This window comes from Nomascus leucogenys, unplaced genomic scaffold (genome assembly GCF_006542625.1).
Source record: "Nomascus leucogenys isolate Asia unplaced genomic scaffold, Asia_NLE_v1 001280F_44326_qpd_obj, whole genome shotgun sequence".
NCBI lineage: Eukaryota > Metazoa > Chordata > Mammalia > Primates > Hylobatidae > Nomascus > Nomascus leucogenys.
Window position 1 is genome coordinate 684 of NW_022097310.1, and position 10439 is coordinate 11122.

Genomic DNA, 10439 nt, shown 5'->3' on the forward strand with positions numbered 1-10439 from the left:
CTATGTGATCTACCAAAATGGCAAAAATCTCCCAAAGATTACCAGAATATGCAAAAATAAGTCACTGGACAAAGGCAATGACAGAGTCAAGGAGCATGTGTCACTTATCTGAGAGTAGTTACATTTGCAGGTAGCATATGAATGTCCTGGCAGCATTGCCCAACAAAGTCTTCCTGACTCTGGATGATGGACCCTCCCTCCTCACCTGGAGCAGCTTCACATCAGGCATGTGGCACATCTCCCACAGCTCTCTGTACATGTCTTTCGTCTGTTTTATATGTTGGGCTATTCTTACTTCACTGTGTCGGAGTTGTCGAACAATCTCTTCTGCTTCTCTGTCCATTGTCTCCAGATGGCGTTGCTCCTCCTCCAGGAGAAATTGGCGCAACTTCTGATATTGATATCTGATCATCCCTTTCCTGAGGGCCACATAGTCCTGCAGAGATGCTCAGTTAAAAGAATTGCATCTCCTCACTCTCAACAAAACACTTAACACTTCAACTGTTATTCTCCTAGGATATGCAAGCAGTAAACTCATAAGCTCTGTGTCTCATACTTGGAAAGGTTCTAGAAGATCTGCTAGTCTCCTCTACCCATCCTTTCTTCATGTTCCTCCTAGTCTCCCTTCCTGTATAAATCAGTACCTCAAAAGGGCTCAAGATCCCTTCCTGTGATGCTTCTAGAGGATTCTTACTTCATTGTCTTTTTTACCTGCTTCTTCTTAATTTTCTCTTGTTCCTTTGCCTGATTCTTCTAAACATTTTTAAATATTTCAGTATGCACTCTACTGCCGAGTTTTTAAAGGAATTACTTCAGGTGTTTTTTGTCCCCACTGATTTCTCTATTTCTCTCCTCACCTTCACAGCAAAACTTTAAACTACTCAATGTGAATACAATGCTTTAAATAACTCAATGCTATCCTATTCTCAGTGCCTTGGAAGTTTTATCTAAACCCTCAAGGTTACATCAGGAATCACTATCATGCCCTGTTTATTTCATATACATGTACATACTAGTATTTTTTGCACGAGCTCCTGTTGGCCTGTATAATGATAATTGCTGATATATCATTTGAAACCACTTTTTTTTTTTCTGGGAAGAGGACACTGCTATTTTTTAACTGGTAAGCAGAATTCAGCTAAGAAGTCTAAGCTAGCATTGTGCCAATCTACATTAAAAATATAAAACCTTTTTATCCCTACCGTCAATGAATGGATTTTGCTAATTTCCTGATTTAGATTGTTTTGCATTTCTTGAGTGCTCCTCCATAAAGGATTCATTTTCTTTAGAAGTTTCTCCTGCAAAATAGACATGACCTTTAGTAGCAGATAAGACATTACTGGATATGTTATTCCCTTTTTATGAGAAAAGTCTGTTGTTGAGAGAACAGTAAATTTGAGTTCCCCTGAAGTGGTCAGAGTTTTTACAAGTTAACCTAATTTGATTCTAATATGTGGAAATCAGAGGTAACAGAAACATATAGTAGAGAGTTTCAGGAGACCCAACAGCTAATCAATTTTTTAAGAAATTGGATTTCATATATCCTGGCTCTGGAGAAGTCAAGCTTGCAGCGAAAGCAACCCGTGTTCCCAGGGTTTCCAAAAATTCAACCTTTACATAAATACAATGAAAAATTGTTATTTCTTATTGAAGACAATGTTTTTGCTCAGACTGAGCTCAGACCATCAGAGTATCTTCATATTTTGAAATGCTGACTACGCAAGCGATGAAAATACTCAGCAACAATTAATCAATTTTTACTTAAACCAAAAAAGAAAGTAAACACTTGAATTTTTTCTTTCTTTCTTTTTTTTTTTTTTTTTTTGACACAGAGTCTCGCTCTGTCACCCAGGCTGGAGTGCAGTGGCATGATCTCTGCTCACTGTGAGCTCTGCCTCCCAGGTTCACGCCATTCTCCTGCCTCAGCCTCCTGAGTAGCTGGGACTACAGGCGCCCGCCACCACACCCGGCTAATTTTTTTGTATTTTTAGTAGAGACGGGGTTTCATGGTCTTGATCTCCTGACCTCGTGATCCCCCCTCCGCCTCCCAAAGTGCTGGGATTACAGGCGTAAGCCACCATGCCTGGCCCGAATTTTTTCTTTAAAGAATCCAGAGATGTAATTAATGGAAGCATGACCACCAATTTATCTTTATTCTCTGTATTTCTCCACAGAAAGTCCCTACTTCCTGGGAGTCTTTACCAGTTGATGGGATCATTTGAACACTTTTCAAATCCAGTCTGCTCGTTGAAGATTTGAAAAGGACTACAAACATGACCTTTTCCATGATTTTTAAAGAGCAGAAGACTTTTTTTTTTCTGAAATGTAGTCTCGCTCTGTTGCCCAGGCTGAATTGCAGTGGCACCATCAGGGTTCACTGCATCCTCTGCCTCCCAGGTTCAGGTGATTCTCCTGCCACAGCCTCCTGAGTAGCTGGGACTACAGTTCTGTGCAACTATGCCGGGCTAATTTTTGTATTTTTATTAGATAGAGGGTTTTGCCATGTGGGTCAGACTTGTCTTGAACTCCTGACCTCAAGGGATCCACCCACCTCGGCTTCCCAAAGTGTTGGGACTGAGCCACCACACCCAGACTGGATTGGTTTTAAGAACTTGATTTATACATGTTTAGTTTTAAAGAATGACTTTTTGTGTTTTTAAACGTTTTAAAGTTAAAAACATTTCACAAGAAACTGGTGAACTTAAATGACATTGAAGATAATTTACTATTACTTAACAGAGGGGTCATCTTTGAGAATGGGTTATGGGTGTAAAATTGAAAAATAGATTTGTATCCTGAGATCAGTATTCTGAAGCTTATCTCTAGTGACTTAGAGAAATTCTCAATCATCAACACAGTATAAATGAATATAAAAGTATAAGTGGCTCATCACTTCTCTTAAAGCCATTTTCTAAACTCCCAGAATCTACAAAAGACATGGAAGACTCAAATATTTGCTGAAATGGGTTCAGAATGGGAGGTATCTACTTAGCCTATGGGTGCTTTCAACTCTGACTCACTTATAGCATACTCTCTGTGGCCTACTCCTCACACCTCCTACCCCATTCTGCTCAATATTCTTCTTAACCTGCATCTAGGTTTGCTATCATATACCAACCCAAATAATAATTGATTTGGATGTATTACATATACAAAGTTCTTTAAGTAACTAAACATTTACTTAGGCCATTAATTGGTCTCTTTCTATGTATGAAGCACTGTTCTAGTTGCTGATACCTACAATATTTTTTAACAGACTTTAAAATAATGGCATAACATTGAAATCATTTTTTTGTGCTTGTTATTTAGGTCACAAATATAAAATACATACTGCTAGAATTCTAATAAAAACATATGCATCCAGCACTTGGGAGGCCGAGGCGGGGGATCACAAGGTCAGAGATCGAGACATGGTAAACCCCGTCTTACTAAAACACATAAAAATTAGCCAGGCTGGTGGCGGGCGCCTTGTCCCAGCTACTCAAGAGGCTGAGGCAGGAGAATGCGTGAACCCGGTAGGCAGACTTGCAGTGAGCCGAGACTGGTCACTTGCCTCCAGCCTGGGCGAAGAGCGAGACTCGTCTCAAAAAAAAAAAAAAAAAAAAAAGAATACTGCACAGGAATGATGAATAGCATTTAAATCGAGACAGTTCAGCTTAACAGGTCCTATTACAGGTCATCCTGTAGCTAACAACATTCAACATCATAATTAGCACATCAGTAACAAGCTCTTAACTGAACGAGGTTAGAAATGTGTATTTTTATTTTATAAATAATCTTGAAAAAGATAGCCTTCTTAAGCACAAATGTCATTTATTATGGTATGTTCAGTCTTTTTCAATTTTTGCTTTCGAACAATATTCTCAAATATATTTAGAAAAAGGTTTCAAGGCAAAGTATTTCATTAATGCTCATCGTTTGGGAAAAAAAAAACCCAACTGGAATACAAGCACATGAATTTATGTTTATTTTTGAACTGTGGATTATCATAGTATTTAATCTACTTACCGCAAAAAATTTTTGAAAATAGTAATTGATATAACTTGAGACTTTTCATCGAAATTTGAAGAGATCTAACAACATGCATAATGAATTTGAGTTGGAAAAAATGTGTAATACAAGTAAAAACAAAAATGCATTTTCCATTCCTACCTGGAGAAAAAAAGATGAAATACCATACAGGTTGAGCACCACTAATCAAAATATCTAAAAATCCAAAATACTCCAAAATCTCAAAGGTTTTGAGCTGTGAAATGTCACCAAAAGTGAAATATCCCACACGTGACCTCATGTGAGAAGTTACAGTCAAAACATTTTCTCAGTGGACAAAAGACTCTCCCAGCCCTTCAGTTGCAATATATCTTTCTGTGTCCACCTAGATGCCCTCAAGCAAGAGCACTCACAAAGGATAATAAAATGGCATGTGTACACAAACTTTGCTTCATGAATAAAATTATTTAACACATTGTCTAAAATTATCTTTAGCCTATCTGTATAAGGTGTATATGAAACATAAATTTTGTGTTTACACTTGGGTTGATACACAAGATATATTATATATATCAAATATTCTGCCATCCACAAATATCCAAAATCTGAAATTCTTCTGGCCCTAACATTGTGAATAAGAAATAGTCAACTTGTATTACATGGTTTTTATAATGCATTTATTTGAAAATGTGACTGATATCTGAGGATGAAATTTTACAAACATCAGTTTAAGCCGAATAGTATTATTTTGTATAGCAGAAGGGGATACACTGGGTTTATTTCTCCACAGCATCCAAGTAGAATGTGACAGGGGTAAAGAGGAAAGATTTCTATATGTAGCACTCATGATCCTTTGGGCTTAGGATAGGTGAAGACACAAAACATGCTATCCTTACATTCTGCTCTGTTCCTTGGAAATTTATAAACAACACTTCTTTATAGTTATTTATGGATTCCAGTGAAGGGAAATGGCTAAGTCCATGAGCACCATTAGAACTGGCAGGGTTCAGGAAAGAATGTGACAACTCTACTCCACAGTACTCATTTTTCTTTACTGTGCTAGGAAAGATGAATGGAAAACAAATTTGGCAATGTAATGTCTGAGAACAGGATACACAGCCAGATATGGGAAGAATAAAAGACAAGAATCTTGTGTCTACTGAATCTAGAGAAGAAAATGTTCTGTTAACTCTTTGCTATGAAAATGCTTTGAAGCTGGGAACAGTGGCTCACACCTGTAATCCCAGTGCCTTGGAAGGTTGAAGCAGGAGGATTGTTTGAGTCCAGGAGTTTGAGACCAGCCAGAACAGCCTAAGAAGACCATATCTCCACAAACAATTTAAAAAACTAACCTGAAGTGGGGATGTCTGCCTGTAGTCAGAGCTACTCAGGAGGCCGAGGTTGAGGATCGCTTGAGCCTAGGAGGTTGAGGCTGCAGTAGCTATGATCCAGCAACTGCACTATAGTCTGGGTGACAGAGTGAGACCCTGTCTGTAAGAAAAGAAAAAGAATAGAAAAGGAAAAACATGATTGAAATCTAAAACCTAGGGTGCTGTTTGTAATTGTTGCCTCCATTATTTTCTTAAGGAAGAAAACCTATTTGATTCTGATTTTTACAGCCTAATGATAATGTAGCAATATTCAAGAACTGAATGTTTCATTCATCAGAGAAAGAAACTTCAGAATGTAGGCTGAACCTCACCTGAACACACAAATCATATGTGCTTCTGTGGCTCTAAGTGAGACAATACATTGAGAGATTTGAGGATTTATGGAGTTGACGGCATGGGATTGATCCCTGAATCCATCCCATACAGGAAACAGGATCATAAAAAGATTGCTTACTACAGGGCGCGGTGGCTCATGCCTGTAATCCCAGCACTTTGGGAGGCTGAGGAGGGCAGATCACGAGGTCAGGAGATCGAGACCATCCTGTCTAACACAGTGTAATCCCGTCTCTATTAAAAATACAAAAAAATTAGCTGGGCATTGGTGGCGGGCGCCTGTCGTCCCAGCTACTCGGGAGGCTGAGGCAGGAGAATGGAGTGAACGTGGGAGGTGGAGCTTGCAGTAAGCCAAGATCACGCCGCCACTGTACTCCAGCCTGGGCGACAGAGCGAGACTCGGTCTCAACAACAACAACAAAAAATGCTTACCTTTTATGTGCTCATATATAAAGCTGGGACAATGCTACACATATTGCATATTTTCTGTGGAGATTAGGAACAATGTGTGCATAGAGACAGCGCAGTAACTGGTACATCATAGCCCATGTATCACATTGTCCCCTTCCTTTTTCTAACATATTTCTCTCCACTCAAATATATAAGAGGTCTCTTTTTTTTTTTTTGAGACGGAGTCTCGATCTGTCGCCCAGGCTGCAGTGCAGTGGCGCAATCTCGGCTCACTGCAAGCTCCGCCTCCCGGGTTCATGCCATTCTCCTGCCTCAGCCTCTCCGAGTAGCTGGGACTACAGGCGCCCACCACCATGCCCGGCTAATTTTTTGTATTTTTAGTAGAGACGGGGTTTCACCATGGTCTCGATCTCCTGACCTCGTGATCCGCCCGCCTCGGCCTCCCAAAGTGCTGGGGATTACAAGCGTGAGCCACCGCACCCGGCCGATAAGAGATTTCAAGAGAAAATGACTGGGGTTTGTAGAAAAATAGATAATAAATGAATAAAATAATTGAGAAGAAATGCAAAAAAAAATGTGTTCAAGAAAAGATAGCCCTGGACATTCAGGATGCAGAAAGCAAAATATAACTTTTTGGAAAATTAATAAATTTTGTTAGCATGAGAAAAACTATGCAGAATTCTCTCCATGTGTGCAAATAAAACAAACAAAATGTCAAGGGAGTTATAATGCCTAGGATTTAAGTGGTATTTATCATATAATGGCATTTTTATAAAAATTAAAAAATTTCCAGAATTAAATAAAGTCGGATTTCTACATATGTTAAGGAAACAGAACTAGATCACCAACTTTCATACAAAGATTTTCCAATGAGTTTTAGAACCCAGATGAATAAAAGAGTCTATTATCAGATTCTCAAAAATAGATTTGTAACTCAACAGAAACTTTGTGGTAGAGGTAGGTTTCAGATGCTAGAATGAAAACAGTCTCATGTACAAAAAAGTATCTTTTCTATTAAAAGGAGAAGCACTGGGAAATAAGGAAATATTCCAAATTGGCTGGAGTGTCCTTTATCCACATCATGGATTGCTCTTGCCTATGCCCACCTCTACTCTGTCTTCTGGATTGGGTAGGACTTTTGGAACCTACAAAATGTCAACTCTAAAGAGAATTACTTTCTTCTATTTGTTTCATGGTCTGAGACTCAAGTAGGAAAATAGGTTGTTTCCTTGATAATGCCACAGTAGACAGAGGTAGGTCTGTAATTGAAAGCTCCTAATTTCCAGTGCTCTAGGCTTCAGCTGCCTAAAGCTGAGTGTTTGAATAAGTGAATGATGTGGTGCAAAAAGTGGTTGAAATAAAATCAGAAGCTACCTACCTTCCTTTCTCTCCTTGCCCTAATTCCTTCCTGATACACAGCATCATCAGACCTTGTAATGGAGTACCAGTGCCCCACCACAGAGCTCCAGAATTTCAGCAGAGAGTGTCTGCAGGATCCAGTCCATGACCTGAGGGTTTCACAAGTTTCCCACTCCGGAGTCCAGGACTGAGCCAACAGGGCTCCCCCACACAACCAGCGCAGATCTTACTTCTGTGTGGACACTTTGATTAATTACTTAGATTTATTGAGGTACAGAACGTGCATACAGGGTGGTCAGTCAGTTGGTGGTCTTGGACAGTAAACTGACAATAGAACAAGAAAATCTATTGTTCAAATCCTTGTATTTAATGAAATATAAACTCTGGATGATTTTATGATGTGTCTACTTGAGTACATGTACGTACAAAGAGGGAAATGAGGGCAGTAACCGTTTTGTGGCATAGACATACCTCATTATTCTTCAATGAAACACTTACTTAGGACCTGTTGGAAAGGCATTTTACAGATGCAAGCAAAGGTCCTAATCCTGTGACTAGGAAGTGTACCCAAGTAAGCCTGACTTCATCAGTGAAAGTCCTTTAAAGAAATACTTAGGCATTCCTTGAAGAACGTTTTAAACAGCAAATGGGACTCTAATCTTCCAACTGCCCGCTGCTGACTTTAAACCAAAGCTTTGATTCATGACCACTGGGATGCAGCCAGCAGGGGATTTCTTTTCCTGATGGACTGTACCCAGGCCCTCACATTTGCTTAAGCAGCCCCCACAATTGTGTAAGCCAAATCTTTGCACTTAATTCATATGTGAATCTCCCTAACTATACATATATCTTATGGGTTCTGCTTTTGTCTTTGAATCTTGACAGACATGGTTCTGATAGATTTGTCTTCACTGTTTTGACAGTCTTGACCATAAGTCTTCTGGACCACTGGCAAATAATTCCTCTGTCAGAAGATATTTGAGTAGTCCCTTCTGAAATCTCTTTCTTTTTAAAAAAATAATTTTCATATAAAAACAAAAAGATTTGGTATAGAAAGAAAAATATAGTCCATCCCTATCATTTGGATTCTGTATTTGTGAATTTGCCTATATCCTAAAAGTTATGTATAATCCCCAAAATAATTCCCATGGTGCACTTCTAGTCATTGTAGGACATCATGCACTATGTGGAGAATGGCATTAAAATAATAACTCATCTTTCACCCAAGAGACTGGTGAAGTTTTGTAAATTCAATGAGAGACCTCAGGTTAGTGAGTTTATTTGGTTAATCAGTGATTTTTCTTAGAGTGGTAGAAAACAGAAAACAAAAAGGAAAGTTTTATCTTCCATTGTACTTCTCTGGAAATATCCTATAAATGTGCTAAAGCAGCATATAAGCTGGAAGAGGTGGTTTATACCTATACTCTTAGCACTTTGGAAGGCCGAGACCAGAGGACCACTTGAAGCCAAGAGTTGGAGAACAGCCTGGGCTACAGAGTCATACACTGACTTTACCAAAAATTTCAACAAAAAAATTAGCCAGGTTATATAGTGTGAGCCTAAATTCTTAGCTACTTGGAAGGCTGAAGCAGGAGATTACTTGGAATTCAAGGCTGCAGGGAGCTATGATTATGCCACTGCACTGCAGAAGGAGACCCTTTCTCTAGAATAAATAAATGTGCGCTTAGAGGAATGCCTGTATCATGGAAGAAACTCAATAAACATTATAAAATGCATCTTAGTTAATTTCTAGCCTATGTATGCTCTGACAGGATTTATGTTACATGTGAGTCATTCAGACACTGGTGTTCAGAATGAAAGTGTGATGATAATTTAATCAGAGCTGCAAAGGTGTGTTCTAAATACTGCATAAACCTAATCATCTTTGTCTCCAACTTTCTGAATGCTCTAAATACCTGTAAAGAGGTGGGTGTGGTCTTCACAGAGTCTTATAAAAGGACGCAGAAGAGACAAGCTCAGTTTTCTCTGAAGGAGAAGGACTGCACTTAGAAATGCATTTTGGTGACCTCTGAAATTCAGTACTGCAGTGAATGAGCTTCTGATCTTGAGGAGAACTTGACAAAATTATTTTTGGAAGAATCATTGTGGGAACCATTAAAAGAACTCAGGGGTGAGTGAAACATAGTGATAAAATTATATCATCTTTCCTTTACACAATAATAAATTACAGTGTTAAACATATCTCATTATCTTAAATCTACACAATGATACCATTTGTAACTCATGTTCTTACTATAGATTTTATGAATTATAAGGATACTAATTGTTGTTATTTTGTGTTTTCTATGACTGTTTAATATAGTTCTGAAGAACTTAAAATATCTAGTGTTTGCTGCAACAGATATGTATGCATAATGAATATATGGAGTTGATACACATATGTGCACATAGGTGTGTGTATATGTGTGTAATGAGTGTATTAATATTGTCGAATTGAATTGAGAAGACAATGAATGATGTAAGTTATTTGCTTTCATAACTTTCAGGTTTTAGACATGACTGTAAATTAGTAAGGTAATGAAGAGCGATGCAAAATAGTGAAACTAAAACAATGAGAAAGCTCCCCAAAATATCCTACTTTAGAAATCAAAACACAGTTTTTCGACCAAGTAAATTTATAAGACCTAATTTGGTATGTGATTGTGATTGTCCTCTTACTTGAGTCTCATCTTATTAAACTGTGAAAAATTTCTTAAAATGTCTTAGATGAGCTCTGGAAAATATTTGCAGTCCTAAGATTTTTCACTGCTTTCACTTAAATTCAGAAGTGATATCAAACTAGCAGCATAAAGGACTTAAAATTGCCAAAACAAAGATTATAGTTTTTATATTAGTCAGGGTTCTCCAGACAGAACCATAGGATGTATATGTATATGTGTGCAGATACATTCATGGGCCATTTGAGTCAGCCACAAACCACATATGGTGGTCCCA